General features: G+C 37.6%; 1 protein-coding gene and 1 long non-coding RNA gene across 11 annotated transcripts in view; both read left to right on the forward strand.

Annotated features, from left to right (window-relative positions):
* Positions 1–24,300, forward strand: LOC138165717 (uncharacterized). Its single transcript, XR_011169427.1, has 2 exons — positions 1–8,030; positions 24,136–24,300. It is a non-coding gene; the product is annotated as an uncharacterized lncRNA (long non-coding RNA).
* Positions 1–27,061, forward strand: part of NCK2 (NCK adaptor protein 2) — a 202,648-nt gene that overhangs the window by 167,531 nt on the left and 8,056 nt on the right. The gene's annotated exons all lie outside the window — the stretch shown is intronic.

Raw genomic sequence — 27,061 nt, forward strand, 5'->3', positions numbered from 1 at the left:
ACTATTCAATCCCCAAATCTTCATCTTGCTGATTTTTCTGTTTTTTGTTTTTTTTTTCTTTTTATGGACAAAAAAATTGCATGAGAATTGAATACTGAGTACTTAAAAAGATCTGTGATTTTTGTTGTTTTGAGTCTACCTCCACTGACATAAATAGCTGCCCTTCTGTGATGTAGTTAGTGGACTGTAGGTTTCTTAAGCTACTCTGGCTAAAAGAATTTCTTACTTGAAGACTATCCTTCTGACTATGAGTCTCTCCCCACTTACTGATGTTGCTTCTTGAACAGAAGATAAATAGCATGGCATTGTACCTGTGCTTGAAGTATTTAAAAATCTTTTAAAATATGAAATATTATCATATGGTATTATATGATTAAATATTTAAAAATAAATGTTCAAGTACATAAAATTAAAAATGACCATAAATAAAATTGAAGATTATTTGCAATTTTTAAAAGTGTATATTAAAGTGAAAAAAATCTGATCCCTCTTAAACGCTTTTAGCTTTGTGAGTGCTGCCATATTTGTGTTTTGCTGGCGTAGTGTTTGAGGCTGCAAAGTCACCTCCGTGGTACAGGGAGGCATTGCTAGGATATCCTTTCATTTTTATGTAGTATGGAAGGTATACAAACACAGAAAGTGACGTTAACAGCTTAAAAAAATATTTAATCAAGCGCTAAAGGAATGGTTATTCTTGCTTCTTTCATTTTTCCTGCTAGAATACCTTTCTCTTCCTTGGGGGAAGGGTGGCTGAGAAACTTTTCTGAGTTTATTATCTATGGATAACTAAGGTATTTTTAAGTTTGTTATCCGTTTCTCAGCCATCTTTCTATTATGTAGATACAAATAAAGCTTCTTTTTACTGTTGACAGCATAAGGTTTTTCCTTCTGTGAATGATCCTCTTTACCCATTCAGTAATACGTTATTTCCTCTATGTCACACAAAGGTGTACTTCACTGTTAATCGTTGTGCTTTCTGGAGTGCCTGTTGACTTTTCTTTTTTTAATCCTGCCACCCCTAGGTTGTCTTTATTGTTGGTACTGCAGATATCATTTTTGAATAACTTTTCAAGAACTTATGAGCATCACTGAAAGAAATGTGGCTCTTTCAAGTGGTCAGAAATATGTTAGTGAGATCAGTTCAGTCATGTTCCAGTTGTGTCCAAATCTTAGTGACACCACTTGGGGTTTTCTTGGCAAAGATACTGGAGTGGTTTGCCATATCCTCCAGATCATTTTACAGATGAGGAAACTGAGGCAAACAGGGTTAAGTGACTTGCCCAGGGTCACACAGCTAGAAAGTGTCTGAGATCGGATTTGAACTCAGGAAGATGAGTCTTCCTGACACTGGATCCAGCACAGTATCCGCCCCATCAGTACCGCACGACTTGCTAGTGTTGTGTGTAGACCAGTATTATTCAAGTGGAATTGTCTTTATTCACTGTATGAATGAACGTCTTGGCCAGTTTCATGAATCTCATTTTCAGAAATTCTGGCATTAGTTCGGACATCTATAATGAAAGAACAAAAAAACCAAATGTTGACTGTGAGACTATAGTATAATTTATCTTGCTTTATTCAGTGTATTGATTCCAATTCCATTCAGCCTATTGATTTTTAAGATGTAGAACATACGACTTTTATTTACTTATGTTTTGTTCTTTTACTTCTTACTGTAAAACTATTAATACTCCTGTGAATCAAATAATTATGTGTTCAGTATTTCACATTTCTAATCAACAGGTTTAAAAGTAGAGGTTTCATTACTTCAGAAAGTTATTAAAATGAGATTTTTTCATCTTCAAGGCATTAGGAGGATATCATTATGGTAGAAATTTCAGTTGTTCATAATGATAAAACTTCATGGAATTAGAAGCAACCTTAGATTTTGCTTGGGCTAGCAAGCATACTACATCTAAAATCTCTGAGATTTTCTAGTCATGCCCAATATTATTTCTGGCAGGGCATTCATTACCTTAAATCATTCTCCAGGGATGTAGTTTCTGTACATAACATCTTTGATTTTATGTTCAAGTCCTCAAAAATCATATACAGTGGAGCTTTTAGCTTTTTAGACATAAAACTAAGAAAAACACTGAAACCCAATTATAACATAATACCTAATCTATCCCAATTCATTGGGATATATAAATAGAGAGATATGAATATATTTTTATATCTAGATAAAGAGATATAAATCTGGATATATAGAAACTTGTTAGTAAAGAGAGATGACTCAGGAACCATTCCTATACAAAAGAGTGGCCAAAGTCTTATTTTTGAGGAGAGAATTTAACCCACGGTAGAAGCTGACCCACTGGGACATCTACTCACTGGGATGGAGAGGCAGAAAGAGCACTGAACCTAATTAGAGTCAGAAGAGATCCAGGTTCAAATTCAGCCTTTGATAGGAGATATGTGACTGTGAGGGCAAAGCACATAATTGTGCTGGGCCTCAGTTTTCTCGGCTTTAAGATAGTGCTAATACTGAAAGAGCTTATGTTTCAGGGTTGTTGTAACAGTTGGGCTTATGTAGAATGCATTATAAACATTAAAGAACTATATAAACTTCAGCCATTGTGGAGAAAATGAAGGACTTTCAATAACCACAAAAAAAGCACAAAACAATTGCAGTTGAATAAAAAGAGATTAACGAGCTGATCAGACTGGGCTTTAAAAGATGCCTACACCTGGATGGGTCCAGGGGTCTGAGGCTTAGCTTTTCAAGTTCAGAAACTTAATTTTTTCAGTTTACACAGAGTGTGATAAGGATCTGGGAAACATTCACACCCACCAAAGTTGGAAAATGGAAGTTTTTAAACTCAGATTCCAGGCTAAAAATTCATAATGGTGGAAATAAGGAAGCAAGTTTTTATTATTAAGCACTTATTACGTACCAGGCATTGTGCTAAGTGCTTTACAAATATTACCTCGCTTCATCTTCAGTGCTATACTAGGAGATAAGTGCTGTTTTTGTCCACATTTTACAGTTGAGGAAACTGGGGATAATGGAGGCTAAGTGATTTTCCCTGGGTCCCACAACTAGTAAGTGTCTGGAACTAAATTTGAACTCAGGTCTTCCTGATTCCAGGCCCAGCATTCTATAACTTTATTAACTAGCTGCCCTCAGCTATTGGGATGCTTTAGTCATTCTCAACTTCGTGTCATTTGTTTAGGAAATGATATTATTTAATAGGAATGTATGTGTAGAACCCATATCAGATTGCAGGCTGTCTTGGGGGAGGGAGAGGGAGAAAATTTAAAACTTATGGAAGTGAATGTTGAAAACTAAAAATAAATAATATAATTTTTTTTAAAAAAGGAAAATTATATTAACCAAATTTTTAAAAACCAGGTAGATACTCATTACTTGAAGGGGGACTAATTCTCAAATCAACTGTCTTTGTGAAGACCACCAGATTGTTGGAGCAAAGGTAAAAATCATCATAAAATTAGAAGAAAGGATAAAACTGAGAAAAATGTATTATCATCAGTTAAAACAACTCCATCCTGAGATATTATATAAAATAAAAAACAATTTACAAAAAAAATGAGGAATGGATGTTGACATATTATAACTATTTCCTGAAGAAGTATATATGATGTAAATCAAATGACATAATGAGTAAACCAGAAAAGCTTAGAAATGCCTCAAAAGCAAAACTTGATCTCACTGTCAAGTGTAGAGAGATATTTGACCACAAAGGGTACCAGTTTAGAATAGAAACCCATTTGTAGAATCTTACAGCAGAAAGTGGTATCATCTAATAAGAATGTCAGAATCAGTGGAAAGAAAAGCAATTTTAAAGGAAGTTTAGCAATGAAAATCCCACCTTCTACAGGAAACCCTTTCTAATCCTTCTTAATTCCAGTGTTAACGCTTTTAATTATTTCTGATTTATTTTGTATGAGATTATTTGTATTCATTTGCATGTTGTTTTTCCCATGAGATTGTAAGCTCCTTGAGGGCAGGGACTATTCTTTTCATATCCTCAGTGCTTAGAACAATGCCTAGCACATAACATAGCAGTCCCTTAATAAATGTTTACTGATTTAAATTAAGTGACCCATCTAAGCAAAGTCATCCTGATAGCATCTGAAGATGAAACTGGAAGGCAAGAAATACCAAAAATGCAAAAAAAAAAAAAAAAAGACCCTGTAAAAATGTGTATAACATTCTTTCTTCCATCAAAACAGCGTAGGCCCATTATATTTGGATATGTCTCAGGTATGCTGTATGAGAAAGTGGAAATGGAATTGAAAAAAATAAAGATAAGAATAGCATGTAGATTGGACCAAGGATCACAAGGAGGTCTGTTCTGGAATCAACAGAGGGTAGAGGTTATTGAAACTTTGATTCTGAAGAGGAAGGATACCAAAGGCATATAGAACTTAATTATTACAAAAAAGAAAAAGATGATAGATAATACTAGCAATTTTATGAGAATAATTAATCTATGTATACCTTGAAGGCATCCTTGATGAAAATTTGAGAAGGAACAGTTAGACTATCCCAGATGATATTTTGCATCTTTCATTGTTGTTAGGAAGCAGCTAGGTGGTCCAGTGGATAGAGTGTTAGGCCGGGAGTCAAGAAGACCTGAGTTCAGATTTGACATTAGACACTTAGTAGCTATGTCTCCCTCAGCAAGTCACTTAACCTCTGTTTGCCTCAATTCACTGGAGAAGGAAATGGCAAACCCCTCTATTAACTTTGCTAAGAAAACCCTCTGGACAGCATTGTTGTGCTCTGGTCCATGGGGTCACAAAGGTCATACACAGCTGAACACCAAAATGACTACTAGTATATAATTATAAATATGCATTATAAATAAAATTTGAGAGGGAACAGGTAAACTAACCCAGATGACATTCTTGTCATTGGTTGCATATTTATAGTCATACAGTTATTTGAAAAATGTAGAGAATACATGATCCCACTATGGTTTTTTTTTAATTAACAATAAAAAAGTACTTAATTCAGTTGAAAAAAAGCCTACCTCAAAGAGAGCTGTTCTTCTAATAGTATATGTCTCATACATATTTCAAAGTCACATAAAATACCTCCAAGTATGTAATAATAAAGATAACCTCAGATCATTAGTATTAAAGAAGGTATAAAACAGGGAGATGTATGCTTGCCAGAGGCATTTACCTTTGTTTTAGAGGATATCCCCATAGAATACAAATGGAAAAGCATTCCCTTTGTATCTTGAGTTGACATGGCTCTGATTTATATCAAGCCCTAGAAATTGAAGACCCTTCTGAAGGCAGCTGGTGGTTCAGTAGATAAAACACTGGGCCCCGACTTAGGAAGCACTGAGTTTAAATCTGGCCTCAGAGAGTTACTAGCTGACCCTGGGCAAATCACTTAGTCTTTGCTTCAGTTTCCTCAACTGTAAAATGAGAATAATGGCAGCTACCTCTTAGGGTTGTTGTGACGATCAAGTGAGAGATATTTATTAAATGCTTAGTATCATAATGCCTGGCACTTAATAAATGGAATAGATGCTTCTTAAATGTTCGTCCCACCTAACCAACCTCTGAGCCTGCCCCCTTCCTACCTTCTCACCCTTTCTAAATGTATTCTGCACTCAAGAGTTTGACTTAACTAGCCATGTAGGGAAAAAGAAAAGTGGATGAAGAATGTCTATTGTCCAGATAGTATATACCACTGGTTGTACAATCCATTGAGTTTATCCGTAAGTACATATGTCTTGAAAAGACACTGCCAGTGGACAATAGGCCAGGTCCAGAATCGAAAAGAAAAAAACAGCACAGAAGATTGCCTTTAGGAAATTGCATAGTTGCCCTAAGGGTCCCCAGCTTTTCCCATCTTTTTAATATTATTCCTGTGATAGTATATGATACATCATACCAGTCTCTGGAGAGCTGTAATTAAGGATTGACCAAAAGACAATGAAAAGGTATTTGGCGGGCATGATGAGCCAACACATTGCAAATGAGAACCTGTGCCAGGCAAATGGCATAAGAGCAGAGATATCAAACACACAGCCCATGAGCTGCATCCCTCTGGTGCTGCCTGAATCCAATTAAAAAGTAATTGGGAATATTTCCAACAAAATAAATAAAAACGCAAAAACCATAGATAATGTTAATGTGTGATTTTTTTTGGGGGGGGATGATGCAATCCTTGGGGATCCTTAGTTATGGTTTAGTGGACTCCGTTTCTATTTGAGTTTGACACCACGGTCCATTAGCAAAAGCTATGGCTTGGTAAAAAGATGAATGAGGGATAACTGATGAAACACTTCAGGATCAATATCCAAGCAATGTCCAGAGCACTGGCAGATGGCCTCCAGCCCCATTGGAAGAGATATGCTATCACTGGTTTGTTTGTAGCAAGACGAGAGTGAGGTCTCACAGAAGGGGTAGTCAAGGATAGACTGCATTCCTCAACATTCTGGTGAGTACCCATGTCAAGGAAATCATAGATTCGTTGAGGTATCAAAATAATGGGGTTGAATGGGAGATAGATCTTAGAGGTAACCAGAATACTCATACTTAATATCTAGAGCCCTTTTCCCACTCTCAGGCTACCTGGAAAAGTCAATTCAATAAACATTTATTAAATGCATATGATAATATGCACATTATAGTCAAAAGCATGAAAATAGAGCAAAAGGAACTGGAGGGTGTGGAGGGAGAGTTCACCCAAAATGTTGGAAACCCTATCTCTATCCCACTGTGGAGTATATTTTCTATTGATCCCCTAGATAGTGTATTCTTTCTTTCTTTTTTATTTTTTTTATTTTAAGCAATCGGGGTTAAGTAACTTGCTCAAGGTTACACAGCCAGTTATTTCTGGGTGTGGTGCTGAGCGCCTGAGCCCGGGATTCAATCTCCAGGTCTTCCCAACACTGGAGCCGGTGCTCTTACTCGCTGAGCCACCTGGCCGCCCCTTAGTGTATTCTTTCTTAAGTGCTAACATTTTTATCTTTGCTTCCCTTTCTTTTTTCTAGGGTTTCTACAGACAGGTATCCTTCTTCAATGACAACATTACATTAACTTAGCCTTGCTAAAATTTATTAGATCATGGTTTATCTAATGTCAATTCTTAATTTTCTTGAAGAGAAACTTTGGAGAAAGCTTATACCTTCCTTGAGATTTGGGAAGCTACCGCATCTCAATAATTCATTTCTAAAAACCTTCTGAGCATGAATTCCTTCTGCATGTGGCCAATTTAATAAGTTTTATGTTGATTCTCATTTACATACTTTTATTTCAGAGTACAAATGTAAATTCTTTGATGGCAGTGATTGTTTCATTTTTGTCAGCATCTAGCATGGCATCCAGCATATCATAGACACTCAAAATAACTGCTATTTATTTGGTTGGTGCATTGGTTCTGTCACTGTGAAGAGTATGGAAAACACAAGCACACTGTCCTTCTGAAGGCCAGAATTATCTTTCTGAAGCATTAAAAAAAAAAAGAGTATCTCCTCATTGCTCATTCTCATTCCTGCGCTCTACCCTAAACATAGATGTAGAGATCTTGTAGTTCCTCCCCAAAGAAAATAAAACAGAAAGAAAAGGAGTTGAGTGGATAGGTGAGTTTTAAACTCTTGAGATGAAATTTCCATAGCATGATTCTTTCTCTCTACACTATATTACCTCAAAGTGAGAATTCAGAAAGACTTTGGTTTAAAAAGGCCAAGGTCCCCCACCGCATCCAGGGCCATCTCCAGTCATCTTGATCTGTATCTTATCACTGAACTCAGATGCCTCTGGAGGAGAAAGTGAGGCTGGTGACCTTACACAGCCCTCTCTCACTTAAATCCAATTCACTTGCAAGTTACCATGGTTATCACCTTCCTGATGTCATGGTCCTCTTCAAGAATGAAGGGCAAAGGGGCGGCCAGGTAGCACAGCAAGTAAGAGCACCGGCTCCAGTGTCAGGATGACCTGGAGATCAAATCCCGGGCTCAGACACTTAGCACCCACCCAGAAACACCTGGCCGTGTAACCTTGAGCAAGTTACTTAACCCCAATTGCTTAGGGGCGGCCAGGTGGCTCAGCGAGTAAGCACCGGCTCCAGTGTCGGGATGACCTGGAGATCGAATCCCGGGCTCAGACACTCAGCACCACACCCAGAAATAACTGGCTGTGTAACCTTGAGCAAGTGACTTAACCCCGATTACTTAAAAAAAAGAATGAAGGGCAAAAAACAACAAAAAATGCAGTTCATAAATTATTTGTATTCTATTTTTGAGATTTTCATAACACAGTATATACCAGCCCAGTCACCGGAGAATCTTCCCCCATAAGTAAACGAAATTTAACACTGGAACAAACAGAGCCATTTGGAGGAGGACGACCTTCCTGCCTGCTTTACTAAATGATGCACGATACAAACTACAAATTTTTCTTGACAACCAAGAGTTATTCTAAGCATCAGTTATTGTGGTACGATGATGCCCTGGAGAGGTCTGGAAGTGAGCAGGACTTAACCTTAGCTTGCCTTTCACTAAATGTTCACACTTCTGCTTTCGGTATTGGTAGACCTGTCCTCGATGGCACAGTGATGCCTACAGGCCTTACTCAGGTGGCAGCACTGTTTAATCTCCCTATGGCCTCTATCTCACAGCTGTCTACGTACCATTGCTCTCATCATCTGCTGTTCTGACCCATGCCCCTGCTTCAACTGTTGCTGCTTTCTTCCCTGTGTACTGCTATTTCTTGTGTCTCTTACCTTTTCCTTTTGATCTCCCAGCTTCTCTTACCCTTCATATCAGAAGGACCTTCTTTTTCTAACCATAACTGCTTTTTATTTGTCCCTCTACCCCAACTCTTAACAAATGCTTTGCACACAGTACATGCCTATTTGATTCGGATTAAAGGGAAGCAATAGATAGTGCCTTGGCTTTTTAAAATTCATAACATAATTGCCTTTAAATAGATGAACCCTAGCCTAAATTATTTTTTCCTGGAAGCTCCAGAAATTGCTCACTCAGTTATTCTTTCTTAAGTATTGTATACATGACAACTGCAGCCATTAAAATACTTTGTACTTTCTACTACATCTTCCATCATTTAGTCTAAAAATACTTAAAGGTTAAAATATGATCCTTATAAAGTATTATCACTAACATGCATGCAATAAAACCCATCAACATAAAGTTTTTAATCTTAAGAAAGATGGTGAATTTATGTGAAACAATTGGCTTCCCATTTACATAGACATTGTCTCCTAGACACTTGCTGTTATATAGCATTGTTTATTCCAGCTATTTGGCACTGTGTTTCATATATTTCCTTGGTGGGGTATATATGGACAAAGCTGGTTTCAAAGAATCAAAGCATCCTAACTTTGGAAGGCATCTCTGAGGCCAACTTTAGGAAAGCTTTAATTGTTGGAAAATTATTCCTTTCATCGAACCTAAATAGGTAATTGTGCAACACCAGCCCATTATTACAGGGTCTACTGTCAGGGCCCAAGCAGAGCAAGTCTAATACATAAGATACATATTTTAAAAGGATGTTGCTGTATTCTTTTTCTCATTTTCTTCTTCCCCCTAATTATCTTGACAAAGAAGTTAATATTACCTATAAGAGTATTTAGTTTTGGGTTTTTTTTTTTAATGTGGTCATTATGTTTCAGTAGAACAAATTGTATAAGAAAACAGAACAGAGAGGGAACTTTACTGATGGAGATTTTAGGGCTAAGGCATTGATAAAACCTATTTTCATTGGTACAAGAAAATTATTTTACCAGTGCAAATGGGTACCTGCTCTGCCATTTAGATCATACAACTTGAATCTTTCCCGTATAGAGTCTGACTCTCTGTCCACTTCTTCAGGCCCTCAAACAAATTTATCCTGCACAAAATTCTTCATTGCTTGAATTCTTCCTTTTAAGAAAATAGGGAAATACCATGACTAGTATACAAAGAAACACAATTATAGAATCCAATTAAAACACCTTTATTGTTTTAGAGATCTACTATTTAAGAGAGATTTTACTTGTAAAGCATAATAGTAACAAGATTCATGACCTCTATTTCTTGAATGTTGCATTTCTCATAATCTCTGTTTCAAGGTTGATTGGAAGATAAATAATAAAATTTGAAGTAATTATGATTCCTAAATTTACAGGTTCTAGTTTTTACAATTCTGTGCTCTTATTTCTAAGCTATCTATGTTTAGGATATTCGTGGCCTGTGGGGTGGCAGGAAGGGCCTTACAAGCATGGCTATATGTTGATACTAAAGACCAAACTTATTTCTGAGGTAGACAAGAGCCAAGGTATCTATCTCTTATATTTCTAATTTCAGAGATTATAATGTGTTTCATAAATTGAACCTTTCTTCCTTGATCAAAGGTATCTCTATATTCAAATATCTGACAGCCTGGGCTACTTATATAAAAAGTTATATTTGTTTAATGCAAATATACTTAGACTAGTAGAACCCAATAATTGGGTGGTATCGTAAAGGTCACACAGTCCAATGACAGGGTAAGAATCCCTTCTGTAAACATCTTTGACAAGTGATCATTTGACCAATGCTTGAATACCCCCAATGATGAGAGAAACTCACTTCTTTTCATGGCAACGCATTCCATTGTTGGACAACTATTTCTTGTGTTTTTTTTTCTTATATCAAACCAAGTTATGTCTCATTGCTACCTCTGCCTGTTTAGCCAATACAAATATCTAACCCTAACCCTCATCTTATTTTGAAGACAATTCTATCAGTAAGCATTTTTTTTAAGTGCTACCAAAAGCCAGGTACTGTGATAAGCTCTGGGAATTCAAAGACAGAAATAAAATGTTCCCTGCCCTCAAGAAGCTTACATTCAAACGGAAGAGACAACATGTATGTAAATAGATGCAAAGTAATCTTAGAAAGACACTAACATCTTGGGAAAGTAATACTTGAGATGACTGTGGAAGGAAATCAAGGTTTCCAAGAGGCAGAGGTGAGGAAGGAGACCGTCAACAGCCAGTTGACGAAGCTCGAGAGAGAGGGAATTATAGGAAATGAGGTATTGTGTATGAGGAACAGGAAGCAGACCAGTATGACTGGCATTGAGAGGAGGATGTTAAGGAAAAGAAGCCAGGTTACATGTCAAAGCAGAAGAGTTGTTATTTTATCAAAGGTAAGAGGGAGCCACTGAAGTTTATAGAGCTGAAGGTGGTGGTCATACCTGTGCTTTAGAAAAAAAAAATTAGTGACTCTGGAGGATGGGTTGGAGTAGGGAGAGATCCAAAGCATGGAGACCAAGAAGGTGACTATTGCAGTAGTTCAGGTTAGAGTTGATCATCATCTGAATTAGGGTGGTGGATTTGTGAGAAGAGAGGATTTATATGAGACATTATAGAGGTAGAATGACAGGATTTGGCAGCTGATTTGGGAGTATCCATCTTAACCTGCCTGGACTTCTGTTGCCTCATCTGTAAAGTGAGGGATTGGATTAGATGAACTCTAAAGTAGCTTCCTAAGTCTTTGATCAATGGAAGAAGGTTGTGCCTTGCTCCCAGCTCCCTTTTTTTAGGGGGATTGAGTTTAATACAGTGATTGTCATAGAGGTTTGAAAGGAAAATTTTTTGCAGTGAAAAGATCAATTTGGAAGCTCTGTGAATTGGGATAGGAGTGGGTTGGCAGAGGTCCACATGAAGCTGTAATGTGAGCATTAAAGAAACTTGCAGTGAGTGTAGCCGGTATTCGTAGCTCAGGTGTGGGGTACAGAGATGGTATTTAACTTTAGGGAGCTTTTAGAATATGTGCCAAGATTTGTCATAATTCCAGTGTCTCAGTTGTGAACATTTAATGTTCATGTGTGTGTGTGTGTGTGTCTATGTGCCTATATCCCTACATGCACATAATTATGTTTTGAACTGGACTTGTGATATCCTTCATATAAAGAGCTACAGGTAAAGATGCCAGGCACGGGCATCTTCTCTACAACTTCTAATCCTAAAGAATTGTCTGGAATTCTGAGATGCCATATAACTTGCCCAAGGTTGCACAGCCAAAATATATGATGGGGGAACTTGAAACTGGGTCTGATTCTATGACCGGCCCTCTATCAACTCCGACATATTAGCATAAATTCATCTATTATTTATGTTTTATTACATATATTATAGTACTTATTTAATTAATTTATTTCATCTTATACCATATTATTTATCACATTATACTATATTATTTGAAGTAGTGGTGATATTATTTGAAAGTTTGTGTTCTGAAGTGTATTTGTGGTCTTGTGGGATGAAGCATGCTATAGTGAAAGAACAGCGGAGTCAAAACATGTAATTTTGCCTCCTGTTTCTATTTGAGTGAGTCACATAAATCACAATGGACCTCAGGCCACAAAAGCATTCTGTGCCCCAGTTTCTTCATCTATAAAATGCACATCCTAATATTTGAACAATTTTTTCCACATCGACATGAAAATTACAGTGAGCTAATATATGTAAAGCTCCTTAAAGTTTATAAAATACCGTACAAGTGTACATTTTTGTTGTTATATTTTGGTACTTTAAAAGATCTTTTATTTCATTGATGTGAATCCTCCCCTTCTTGCTGTAGTGGATGGTTTTCATTAATCTCTGTAGTCAAAAATGTATCACATCATGACCAGACTCCTGATCATAAGTAAGTCTTTTGCCACATCTAGCCAGACTGGGCCTCACTCCCATAGACCGTCTCTCCAGCTTGGTTGGACTTGACCAAAGCCTGTTCACAATCATTGCTTTCCAGACTCTAGGATACCTCCATTCCTTATCAGAGTGAGTCTTCATTGTTATTAAAAATTCATACTAAGAAAAATTGATCATATTATGATGTGATTCTAGCTACAAGGAAACCTAGAATCTATCATTTCCAAGGCCCTCATTTTGCAGGTGATGAAACTCAGGCATAGAGATGTTAAATGACTTGCCCAAGGTCACAGCTAGTTAATTGAAGAACTATGACTAAAATTCATGTCTTCTGACACATGGTGATGTTTGTGCACTCGGCCTCTGCCATCTTGCAGCTGAGGTACCATTCTAGCAGAACTAGGGCTAGCCTTCTAGGGAAATGGATTGGGGGCGGGGGGGAAGGAGAGTATTATTGAACTTGCTAATAAAATCCATCAAGGATTAGCAAATTAGTGAGTCCTACCTGTGCTGACACTTCTTTTTGCCTAGTGGTTAACTAAATTGTGCTGTCCTCATTAGATGTGGATGGAGCCTAACAGAATGATAAATTGTGCTTAGGTTTGTTCTTTTGTTCCCAAGATGGATTGTTTTTGTTTTGTGTTTAAAACAGCAACAAAAACCCTCCCTTGATGTCCTGAGAGTTCCTGATGGGGACACCAGTCAGTCATATAAAGGAATAAATTAGGTCATTAGGTTGGGACCAGAAAGGTCGACTGAGGTAGACGCTTTCACTTTTCTGGGTGATCATTTTCAGACATCAGGTGGTCACTGGTTCATATGTCTTAACTGACCTGTAGCACACATGCTGACATGCAGAGAATTTTTTCCTCACACCCTCAGCCAAGGAACAGTAACTTTCTTTTGGTGTTAGGTACTTTCTGACTGTGATGAATGATAGGAAACCCTGATGTTTGCCACCCAGCCCAGAAATGGGGGTGGTATATCCTTTTCCCAGCAGTATTGCCCCCACCCATTTACCTTGGCATTTGCAAACTAGCTTTCTTGCCTCTCTCACACTGTAGTTGGGGAGTTTCTGCACTGCCACTTTCATATTTACTGTCTCCTGTATTCAATAGATTAGTAGCCCCTCCTTATATTCAGTTCAGCCATCGTAATGGGAAAAACCGTGTGTGTACATCCACATACAGACGCACACAGAGCCAGAAAACTGATGTTTTTTTCCTACCACAATTCTTACATCGCAATGCAATGTCCCAAACATCTTAATGCAGTTTTAAGTTTTAATGCTTTCAAGCTTCGGTACCTTAAAACTGCACTTTAGGGACACCCTGTATAATCTTCTTTGTTCATGCATTTCCATATGTTCTTTTTTTTTATTTACTTAGCTAGTTTTCTTAATTTAACACCTTCATTTTTGTACAGGGTTTTATTCCATTAGTATACATTTCACTTTAAATGTGGTTCTAATTCTATTCACCATTTAAATTTTGTTAGAAAATTTGGGGATAATTTTGATTAATACTGTCATAAATCAGTATTTTAGTATCTGTAGAACATATGCTGCTACCTTGAGTTCTTTAGGATTTCAAACTAGCAATGTGACAGATATCTAACTGAACTGTATTAGAGCATGCAGGTTGGTGGTCTTCACTTCTTAAAGCTTTTCTCTAATTCTCCTTCTTAACTTTGATTTAATAGATTCGTTTCTTTCCTCCTTTCTAAAATATTAACCACATGCTGCATCATAGCTTCAAAGTATTCAGTTGAATTTGAACAAGAAAGGCTACCCGTTCACAACTTTCTTTAAGCCATGCTGGAATATAAAATTAATCCACACTCTTGTGAACCATATTGTCTAATACGGTAACATTCTAATATTATATAGCTTGATGCTTGGTACCGGGCAAAGGCAAAGAAGGGCCATACATACATACATAGATCAAATATATACACACGTACTCCAAGGAATTTACATTTGGCTCAGAAACGTTTTGAGATGAGATTCAGTGCACTGACTTTCATTTATACAGCAAAGTTATACCACAAACATTCATAACAAGAGTCTGTTCCATACAGTTGTGTGTGACAGTTATTATTAGTAGAGTGGAAGACATAGACATAGTTTGTCTGGAATTCAGCAAGACATTGACAATCTCTTAGGATCCTTGTACTTGAGAAAAAGAAAGTCAAGGTCTGATTGTGCCAGACTTAAATACAGAGGGCCAGGGATCAAATTCTAACTCTGCAACTTGCAGCCCATATGACCTTGGTTAAGTAATTTAACCTCTCAAGGCCCTAAGGTTTTTTTTTTTAATCTTTAAAATGAGGGTATAGACTTAAATGACACTTAAGCTAAGAGCCTGTGACCCTGTATGAGCTGCATTACAGTACAGACAGAAAGACTTGAACTAGGTAAACATCTTGAAATACAAGTTGTAAGAGAGATATACCAATGGAAGCAAAACATGAAGGAAAATTAAGTTGAAAAACATCAGTCTAAAAAGCAGTCTAAATATTCAAATAGAGAAGTTCATATTGAGATGGATCAGAATCATGGTAGGAAAAAGTCAGTTTTCTGGCAATTGATGTGGTTTTGTTTTTCCTGTTAGAGTCACTGAACTGTATATAAGGAGGGGGTCACAGTCACAACATTTGAAAGTTGGGACTTCATCAGTCATCTATCTACCTTTACACAAAAGGTATCCTCATTATAACAATACATGCTGAATCACAGCACTTATTAGCACTTATTGAGGTGTGAAAAAAAGGAGTATGAGTGTTAAAAAAAAAAAAGCATGAAATGAGTGTAAATTTCAATGAGTATGAAGGTGGCAGCAGGGGCAGTGAATAGAGGACTGGCCCTAGAGTCAGGAGGACCTGAGTTCAAATCCAGCCTCAGACACTTGACACACTTACTAGCCATGTGACCTTGGGCAAGTCACTTAACCCCAAATGCCCTCCCCCCCCAAAAAAAAAGTGGCAGCAAATAATCCCCCAGTGCCCCAGCATGAGGAGGTGGTAAAAACACAAAGACTATTCTTTCATGAGATTCATGCCTTTCTGAAGGTAGGTCATAAGATCTGGTCAAACTCAGCTTCTCTGACTTGTAATTCAACATTTAGCATGTTGCCTCCAGTATTGAGCCAAATTCTCTTGTTTGATTTTTTTATGCATTTTATGCATTTTTATGCATTAAATGCAAATTTGTGCATTTATATGCATATCCATTATTATGGATAAAGGCATATATGTATGGCTTATTATATTTGTTCTTTAAGTGTAGGTGGAGACACTCAGAGAAATGACATTTCATATAATTTTCTAAAGTGGATTCCAAGTATTATATGTGTGTGTATATGTATGTAGGTGTGAGAAATGCTGATAGTTTGGGTTTCCACAGATTCTATAGGATTAGAATATATTGGAAACGGATCCTGCACAGGATGTATGGAAGGGCCTAGGTCCTGGGAGAAAAGGGCAGAACATACTATCCAGTCATACAAAGGAATCTACAAAGGCGGAGGGAGACCAGACCAAGCTACTTCAAACCAGTTGGGATTCAAACTGACACACTTGGGATAGGAGTTAAATCCCAGTATCTGACCAGGGGCTACTCTGGCAGGAAGAGAAGAACCATTCAGGTGAAGGGTGGCCTAGGAAAGGGGATGACCAATGATTGTGACAGAAGTGGGGCTATATAATCATTGTTCTGCTCTGGGGGGGCATGTGTGTGTGTGTCTGTCTGTCCTTCTTGTCCCGTGAGGGAAAAGAGAATTGTCAATAAAGGATCTCTTCTTTCACTCCACAAGCTGCAATTTTATTTACTACCCAATTAACATTAACCTGGAGCCGAGGAGGAGGGAGCAAGCCTCCATGAGGAGGGCTAATTGAGCTTGGGACTAGAATTTTTGTTTATAACATAAGTATATATGTCTATACACGCACACACATATTATATGGTATAGTAAATATTTGAATAGTTATTGGTAGTGATATGACTATTCAAACACCTTTTTTAATCTCTGATCATATGAATAGAAGTTGTGTCCAGAATGGGTAGCTAGGTGGCACAGTGGATAAAATATCCACTCCTCTTCCTGATTTCAAATGTGGCCTCAGACACTTCCTAGCTGTATGACCCTGGGCAAGTCACTTAACTTTATTTGCCTCAGTTCCTCATCTGTAAAATGAGCTGGTGAAGGAAATGGCAGACCACTCCAGTATCTTTGCCAAGAAAATCCCCAATGGGGTTACAAAGAGTCGTACTCTACTAAAACAAACAACTAAATAAACATGTCCAGAATAATAAAAAAGAATGTATTAAATGCCTTCTCTGTGTCATCACTGTATTGAGTGCTTCAGATATGAGTACAAAGAATGAAGAAAGCACTCCTCACAGGGAGCCTCCATTCAGTCAACAAGTACATATATAAATGTAAACTGCATGAATGCATGTAGTAGTTAACTACAGATTCTTCTCAGAGAATACTAGTAGGTGCAGGGATCAGAAAAGGCTTCGTGAATATTTTTCACTGGTCAGAACACACCTTTTGCAGTATTGCCTCTGGTTCTGGGTGCAACCATTTAAGAACTGTGACAAGCTGGAGCACGTCCAGGAGGGGGTGGGGGCTGCCTAGGAAAGAGAAGAGACTCAAAACCATTTAATACGGAAAATAGTTAAAGAAACAGAGTATAGTTAGTTCAGACAAAAGAAGACTCAGGGCAGGGGGTTGGTAGTGAGAGAGGTCTTTACGTATTTGAAGGGTTGCCTTGTGGAAGAGAGAATAGACTTACTCTGCTTCACTTTAAAGGGCAGAATTACAACCTATGAATGGAAGCTGTGTGGAGGCAGATTCTATCTCTGTCTAATGAAGAAATTCCTAACAATTAGAACTGTCTGAAAATGAAGTAGACTTCCAGATGAGGAAGTCAATGCTTCATTAGGGGAGACACAAGGATCAGGGAGGCTCAAGGATCTTTTGTTTATCAAACTGGGTGTTAAATGAGATAAATTCCAAAATCCCTTCTCTCTCTCTCAAGTCTGTCTTTTTTAATGCAAATACTACTTGATTGTGTGAGATAAAATATGAATATTGAATTCCTAAAAAAAAAAAAAAACATTTTGCCCTCCCCCATTTGAGCAATTAATCATTCAATCAGTGAACATTTTAAAGCACCTACTATGTGTGAGGCATAGTCCAGTAAAAGCAAATTCACACATTTGTCAGGTCTAATTATGCAGGTCTCGTTCTGGATTTTAAGTCCATCATCTCTGACAGGTGGTGGGTCTCTTGAGTCATGTTCATTCTTCTGGATTTGTGGTTTATCATTGTATCAGTCCTCTGGACTTATGATCTATCATTGCATTAGTGAAATTGAAATAGAATTCTGTGGACATGAAAGATTGGTTTTGGAGTTGGATTGATAGATGTATGGATGGGTGGGTGCAAAGAGAGGAGAACATTGTGTCAAGTTTGATTAGTAAGGAAAATATGTGAAAAAAATTGAATGGAAGCAATTGCCTGGAAATGGTTTAAGTAGATGCATTAGAATTCAATATTGATTGAAATCATTCTATATAAGGCATCTGGAGAGGAAGATCAATATGCTGATTTTTAACTAAATGACAAAACACTGAAAGTGCATCTTACTTTTGGGAAGAGGCAGATAACAGATTTCATAGACAGAAGGGAAAAGCATATTCAATGTAGTTCTCAAAGTGCAGACCACATCTCTGAGCAGGGGGAGCGGAGCACATCGCTCCTGTACTCACCTTTCTTTCTGTCCAGAGATGTGGTTTATTAGTGTAGAATCTACAGGCGAGGAAGTTTTCCCCACCTTTCTGTTTGCTGTGCACATTACAATTAGATGCCTTGCTCAGGGTTATACAGCCAGGATATGTCGAGCAGAGCCTGACCCAGGTGTTCTTGACTTGGAAGCCACCTCACTTGTTCACTGCTGTCCCCAGAACTTCATTGGGCTCCATATGAAAAACGTCACTACTTTTGATTAGACCAATAAGGTGATGTCTGCGTTTCTATTAAATGTATTAGTGAATTATTTGTATTAAATGCCAAAGCTTAGATGATGATATTGGAAACCTCGGTGCTACAAGAGATTATTTAGTGGTCTCCCATGAGTTCTGTGAAGTATTACTGTATGTGCCACTTACTAGTGGGATGACCAGGTAAGGAGTACAGGTCTTGAGATAATTGAAGAAACGTTTGGGAAATTGAGAGAAATAGCTACTTTTTCTGTTTAGTTTATGCTTGGTGAAGGAAGGGAATTAGCATTTAGAATTTCTGGGATGAAGGATCCAAGAAACTTAGAAATTTATGATACCATTCTTTCTTGGACAAAGAATTCTTGTTTTATGAAAATGCAGTAGGGATTATGAGGACAGCATTTAGCTGAGCAGGTAATCAAGTTAATATTGCTAAAGAAAAAACACTGAATATTTATAATCTAGCTTTGTTTGCTAAGTCTTCACCTGTTATAAGTCAAAATGCTCAAGGGAGCAGCAGTAAGGGTGGGGCAGGGAAGGAGAAGAATATTAGGTTTTAAAAATAAGCAGTGGTATCAGATGATGATCGGAGAGGAAATATTTCTGACTTGATTATCAGAGAGAAAGAAGGTTGCACACAGCCCGTAAGACTTAAAGTAGCAAACTCATCGAAGATAGTGACCAAATTAAATGTTAGGAAGTGTAAAAAGGTTGTAGACCGGTCATCAGAAATGACAGTGAAGTTGTCCAGAATAAATACATGACTTCAAAGGAGAAAATGGTGTAGAAATTCTGGCAGGACAGAAGAAGGACCAGAAGAAAGTAACTTGGTGACCAAATGGAGGAGGGGCATGTTTCGTTAAGATGAAACTGGAGTGGAGGGGCGGCCAGGTAGCACAGCAAGTAAGAGCACCGGCTCCAGTGTCGGGATGACCTGGAGATCGAATCCCAGGCTCAGACACTTAGCACCCACCCAAAAACACCTGGCCGTGTAACCTTGAGCAAGTTACTTAACCCCAATTGCTTAGGGGCAGCCAGGTGGTTCAGCAAATAAGAGCACCAGCTCCAGTGTCGGGATGACCTGGATCAAATCCGGGCTCAGATATTCAGCACCACACCCAAAAAAATAACTGGCCATGTAACCTTGAGCAAGTTACTTAACCCCAGTTGCTTTAAAAAAAAAAATGAAAAAAAATCTTTTTTGCTGCTTTCTCTTGTCTCCCTATTACCTGTTTACCAAACATTTGTATTTGTCTTGAATATTACTAAGCTAACCAACAAATGTTTATATTTTCTTAGCCTTGTGAAAATGATCAGCGTTGGAAAAAGAAGAATGGTATTGATAATTCTGTAGCTGGGACTGTAGAAGCTTGTACAAATTTGTTCAGGGATATAGACAGACATTTTTAACTTCTTGGCAGCACTATTTACTTTAAAATTACCACTAGAGTAAGAATAGGAAATCAGAATAGTGCATAAAGGAGGAATAAATTCATTTAAGTCACAGTGCCTGATTGAACCATTAGTGATATATCCTGGCTCCTCTGGTCTTATTAGTATTGAAATGTCAGGTCCCAGCAAGTCTATATTTTATTTTTCCCAATGTAGCTAACCACATTTGTGCTATGAAGTAGAAAATGTGAAAAACTCTATGTCTCAAAACTGTAGTTACAAGAATGTATCATCTTGATTTTGTAGAGCTTATGTTAATTCATTTGTGTGAGCCATCAGTCGACTAAAGAATTTGAACAACTGTTGGAGAAAACAGAAATTGCAGGTGACTTTAAGTGAGTAGATTAGGAAACAGATAAGAAGCAGTAGTGGATTAACAAATCAAGTACAGTATTAGAAATACAAAGATAAAAATGAAACCATGCCTGCCCTCATGGAATTTATATTCTATCATAATACAGAAAACATGATGATTAGAGGGGAACAATAAAGAAAAAAACATTTATGTATCCACATCCGTATGTTGAAGACTGTGCTAACCCCTATATAGTAATTCCATGGACAGAGGTGTAATGGTATGTTCTAAAATGAGAACAATGCTTCACATACTTTCCCATGCCAAATACTAAACCCCCATCTCTCTGCCTTCTAATTGACTTGAGACTAATTCTGGGAAAAATGGAGAACAGTTTGGAAGAAACTAGGCATAGATCAACATCTCATACCATGTACCAAGAGAAGGTTAAAATGAGTACATGACTTAGACATAAAGGGTGATGTCATAAGTAAATTGGCACAGCATGGAAAAATGAACCTCTCAGATCTAGGAATAAGTTTATGACCAAGCAAGAAATGCACAGGATCACAGGAAATAAAATGGACAATTTTGATGGCATGAAATCAAACAAAAACTAATACAACTAAAATTAGAAGGAAAAGAGGAAACTGGGGGAAAATTTTTTACAGCAAGTTTCTCTAATAAGGCCTCATTTCTCAAATATATATAGGGAAGTTTGCCAAATTTATAAAAATAAAAGTCGTCCTCCAACTGATAAATACATGGTCAGAGGATATGAATAATCAATTTTCACAAGAAATAATCAAAGCTATCGATAATCACATTTAAAAAATGCTCTAAATCACTATTGATTGGAGAAATTCAAATTAAACAACTCTGAGATTTCAGAGGTAATCAATAAACATGTTATTTTTTCTCATAAATCCCTAACTTATCTCATAAATTGGCTCTAATCCTTGCCCTGATTATGAAAATTCTTTTTACTTTAGTTTTATCTTTTTTTTATCGGGGTTAAGTAACTTGCTCAAGGTTACACAGCTAGGTGTTTCTGGGTGGGTGCTAAGTGTCTGAGCCCGGATTCCATCCTAGGTCATCCCGACTCTGGGGCCGGTGCTCTTACTCACTGTGCTACCTGGCCTCCCCCTCCTTTCTCTTTTTACATTAGTTTTATATCCTTTCTCAGACTCATCTCATACTGGCCTATAATGATACATTACTTATTAACAACAGCATATGTATACTTACACGCATATATCAACAACATTTATACATATACACATGTTTCAGATTGAATTATATACAAAATAGAGATCTAGATAGATAAATAGATAGTAATTGTGGGAAGGAGGAAGAACTAGGTATTGGAGACAGAGGAGGGATTAGGAGAGGGGAAAGGAATAAAGTAAGTATTTACATAGTGCCTACTTCGTTCCAGACACTGTGCTTAAAGCATTTTATAGAAATTATCTCATTTGATCTTCACAACAACCCTGAAAGATAGATGCTGCTATTATCTTCATTTTGCAGTTGAGAGAAATGAGGCAAACAGATGTTAAGTGACTTGCATAGGGTCACTTAGGCAATAAATGTCCAAGGCTTGATTTGAACTCAGATCTTCCTGACTCCAGGCTCTGTGCTTTATCACCAGCTGCCTCTATATAAAGGCCTCATGTAGAAGATGGCACTTGAGTTTGAGCTTTGAAGGAAGCCAGATTCTAAGAAGCAGAGGTGAGGATGAAGATGGCATGCATTCCATTCATGGGAAAAAGGCCTATATAAAGATGCAGAGATGGGGAATATATGTGAGGGGCAACAGTGGGCCAGTTTGGCCAAACTGTAGCGTGAAGGAAGTGGGCTAATGGATAATAAAAACTCGAAATATAGGCTGGAGCCTAAGAGCAAAGGAATTTATAGAAGAGTTTATGTTTGATCCTAGAGGTAATAGGGAACCATTAGAGGTGATTGAACAAGGAAGTGACATGTGAGTAGAGAGAGGGAGACATGCAAATGCTATTTTAGAACAGAATAAACCAGGCTTGGCATCCAGTTCATTATGTAGGGTGAGGGAGAGTGAGGAGTTGAGGGATGCCTGAATTTGTGAACTTGGGTGATGGGAAGGATGACAGAAGGATGGAAATTCAGAAGAGATGGTGAATTTGAGGGAAAGATAATGATTCCATTTTGGATATGTTTAGTTTGAGATTTCTCTGCCAGAGAGATGTCAGACACACAGCCCATGGGCAGCAAGTACAACTAGAACCAGATTAAAATGTATTTCGTAAATATTTAGCAAAATAAGTAAAAGTGCAATAAAACATAATGTTAATGTATGTCAGCATGAGGCCTGCAGGGATCCTTATGTACAGTTTAGTGTAGAGGTTCCCAAATTTATTTAGCCTACTGTCCCCTTTAAAAAAAATTTACTCGGTACCCTCCTGAAAACCTGCTTTCTTTAACCCTTTAATGTTTTTTAAAAATTTGTGTCATTTCAAAAAAATGTGAATTTTTAAATGACACATCTTAAATTTAATAATTTGTTGTAAATTTGTAGGTTTTTTCCTGCATTAAAATGTTGATGATGTTATATTGTATCGGGTAACCATATAGTATCATATTGTAAACTAGTTATTACATATACATATTCCTCCTGATACATACTGGATTTCCCAACAACATGTGACACCCTCACCTGTCAACACTTGCTTGTTAAGACCTGTTAGCAGATTTGACCACTGATTGGTTATAACTTGCATTTTGTGTGTTTGTTTGGAAAATAATATAATTACTATGACTTTAACTCTGTTTCACAGCAGATGAAACACGTATAAACAATTTTTCAAAATTTTCTTCTCTTCTTTCCTTGTGCTTTCAGTGCCCCCCAGTTGCACCCAAGGCTACTACATTCCAAGTATCCCTGGATCATTCCAGCACCCCCCAGGGGGCAGGTATTACCCACTTTAGGAACCTGTGATTTAGTGGTCCCCTGTTTCTATTGAGCTCGATGCCACTGCTTTCCAGTATATCCAAGTCAAAATATCCAGTGAAGTAGCATGCTTGCTTAGGTACTTAATAAATGTTAATTGCTACAGTTGGTGATACTTATTGCCACATAGTAGGTGCTTAATGAATATTAATTGGTAGATTGATGCAGGACTAAAGATCATGTGAGAAACCAAGCCTGGATATATGGATTTGGGAGTTCTTTGCATAGGGATTAAAATTAAACACATATGAGCTGATAAGGTCAATATAAAGGGAGAGGATGATAGCATATGATATACAGTTGTTAAGGGATCTCATAGCTTAGCCAGGCCAAACCTTAAAGAGAACTCATCCTGAGACCTCCACCCGTCGTTCATCAAGAACAGTGACTTGTGTAGGGTCACACAGTGGTATGGATGAAAGTGAGGAAGAACCCCCATCCTGCTACTGTTCTTCAATACCACTCTCACATTTCAGGTGCTCACATTAACATCCCACTCTTAAATTTTTTAATAATATTTTATTGTTTTTCCTAATTAATGGCACTTGTCATTTGGCCCACCTTAATCCCACTATCTGAAAATCCTTAAAAATAGTGCAGTTAATGCCTACTAGAATGATGTGTTGCTCTCCCATTTTGAAAGTTTCTGCCAGTCTGTCCTCAGTCTCCCAATCTTCCCATCCCATCAGTTCCCAACTCCTATCCGTGTAGAAAGTTTATTTATAAAAAAAAAAAAAGAAATGTTAGCTATTATTAGGGGCGGCCAGGTGGCTCAGCGAGTAAGAGCACCGGCTCCAGTGTTGGGACGACCTGGAGATCGAATCCCGGGCTCAGACACTCAGCACCACACCCAGAAATAACTGGCCGTGTAACCTTGAGCAAGTTACTTAACCCCGATTGCTTAAAAATAAAAAAAATTTAAAAAAAAGAAAGTTTATTTATGTGACTGGAAGAATGATGAATTATCATAGCTTCAGAGGTGGAAGGAACATGACAGGCCATGTAATCCAACCCTCTCATTTTACAGATGAGGAAATTGAGGCCCAGAGAGGTGTTAAGTGTTTTGTCCAAAGACATGCGGTAGATGTTTGGAACAAAAAAAAAAATTCCTCAAGGTCTCATGTGAATAATACCCAATATTAAAACGTGTGGAGAAACTCTGGGCTGTTTGTTTTGGTCCAGCTTCTCAGTTGCAGATATACAAAGAGAATGTGTTAAGAATATTCAAGAGTCTAAATTTAAACTACCACTTTATAATATTAGCATAACACCCTACATTATGGGGGTGGAGTGTAGCATACTCCTTTTCAGTCTGAATTTCCCAAGTGTGACATAGAAAACTGGTTACGAAGGCATCCCTACATGCGGAGGCCAAACCTAAGGGGTGTAAGCTGCTCCTTTATATGTAGTCCTGTTCATCATTCCTCTATGTGCAATTTCTTTTTAAGTCACTCACTTTAAGATAATGAGTTCTTAACCTGAAATCTGTAAACTTTTTAAATAAATATTTTGGTATATATTTCAGTTAGGCAGCTTGGTGGCACACTGCCAGTCCAGGAGTCAGAAAGACTCATCTTCCTTAGCTCAAGTCTGGTCTCAGACACTTAGTAGCTGTGTGACCCTGGGCAAGTCACTTACTGTGCTTTGCCTCAGTTTCCTCATCTCTAAAAGGAAATGGCAAACCACTCTAGTATCTTTATAAAAAAAAAAAACCCAAATGGAGTAACAGAGTCAGACATGACTGAAAAACAACTGAACACATTTCGATATAATTGTTTTCCTTTGTAACCCTTATGTATTTTATTTTATGCTTTTAAAAGCGTTATTCTCAGAAGGGGTTCAAAGGCTTTACCAGTCTAAAGCAGGGGTAAGGAACCTGCAGCCTTAAGGCCATATGTGGCCTTTTAGGTCCTCGGGTGCGGCCTTTTGACTGAGTCCAATTTACAGAACAAATCCTTTTATTAAGGGGATTTGTTCTGTGAAGTTTGGATTCAGTCAAAGGGCTGCACTTGAGGACCTAGAGGGCCACATGTGACTTCAAGGCTACAGGTTCCCCACCCCTGCCTTAGACTAGGTCAAGACCCACAACCCAAGTCTAAACCATGACCACACAGGCATTTGGAGAAAGAATGAGGGAAAATAAAATGAAGTTTGCCTTGTCATTCCTATCAATATGGGACTTCTTAGACCGATAAACCATGATTTCTTATATTCTATTTGTTTTCTCTGAGTTTACTAGCAATAAGTTTTGTGTGTGTGTGTGTGTGTGTGTGTGTGTGTGTGTATATGATTTGGGAATTTTTTTAAAGCAGCATGCAAAATATAAGTTAATACTTCATGTTTTAAAGTTTTAAAAAGTACTTTCTCCAGTATATCTTTCTCATGAGTTAGGGGGTGTAAAAATTATCTCATTTTGCAGATGAAGAAACAGCCAGTGGCCACATATAGCCAATAAATGTTGGATCTATCTGTAAATTAATTACTCTTCTCGCTATATCTTGCTGCCTCAGATACAGTCCCCTGATGTAACAGAGCCCTCAGCATAAGAGGCAGATGGGGAAATGAACTAGGATTGCTAACAAGTTGGTATTTAATCAGGTAAAAATCTGACTAATGCTTAGTGAGGTCATGTTATGGCCTTAAAAAAAAAAGTTTAATTTTGGTAATGCTAGGTAAATCTCCCTAGGTAAACACATTCACTATGATATAAAATAATGCATGAATCAGAGGTACTGGGAAGAGGTAGGCAGGCATAGACTAAATGAGACAACTTTCTAGGAAATCCTAAACACTGCAGGGAGAGGGTAAGACCATGGGAATAGGCTGCTCTAGGCTGGCGTTTAGAGACCTGCCAAGTGAAGGAGAAGTATATCATGACTTCCTGTCATTGGGGTTTAGATAGGAAGTGTTAAAGTCATTGGCAGTGTTGGATGAAATATGTCTTTTATTTCTTAGGGAAAATCTTCTGCGCTCAAAGGTAAAACTTTACATAAACTTGAACTCTGCAGCCTGATTTAAATACAAACACTGACCATAAATAAAGGTCACTTTTTTCCTCAGTTAATTTACCCACACACATTAGATTACTGGTTAAGTTAAATTAAAAATAAACTTTTGTTTGGGAATTCTTCTAACAACTTAGCTTTGATTGTAATTTTATTTTGCTGTTATGGTACAGCTCACTCATGTACCTGTAATGCTTCATGGGATTTGTGATCTCATCAATCTGGGCAGTCACTCTGATGATGCAGACAGCATCTTACTCATTCCTGTCCTGGACATCTTATGCAATTCCCATAAATCCTCTCTAGCTAATGTTTTGGGGGCCATCCTCCAAAACTGCCCAGATACTAATAAGCTGTGTCAGTTGTCACCATTCACTGACTCTCCTTTTCCTGTTATACATCTCTGATGACATCCTGAACCCTGTTTTTCTAATGCGGCTCTTTGCCAGTAATACGTTAGAGCCTGCTTATATCCACTGTGTATGTCTCCATTGGCCTTTGGGTGACCCTTACCTTTAATTTTTTTCAGAGACGTGAATAATAACTAACTATGACTAACAGCCATAAAGCAACCATGAAAGAATTCTATTGTTAAAAAAAAAAAAATACATGGACCTTTGTTTCATGGGAGAAGCTTAGAGGTCATTAAAAGACAATTTTCCAAAGGTGCTCCAATCTGTTTCCTTCC

Source organism: Petaurus breviceps, unplaced genomic scaffold (genome assembly GCF_028583685.1).
Source record: "Petaurus breviceps papuanus isolate PSGF00001 unplaced genomic scaffold, PetGlider_PUasm1.0 214, whole genome shotgun sequence".
In the NCBI taxonomy this organism is placed as follows: Eukaryota; Metazoa; Chordata; class Mammalia; order Diprotodontia; family Petauridae; genus Petaurus; species Petaurus breviceps.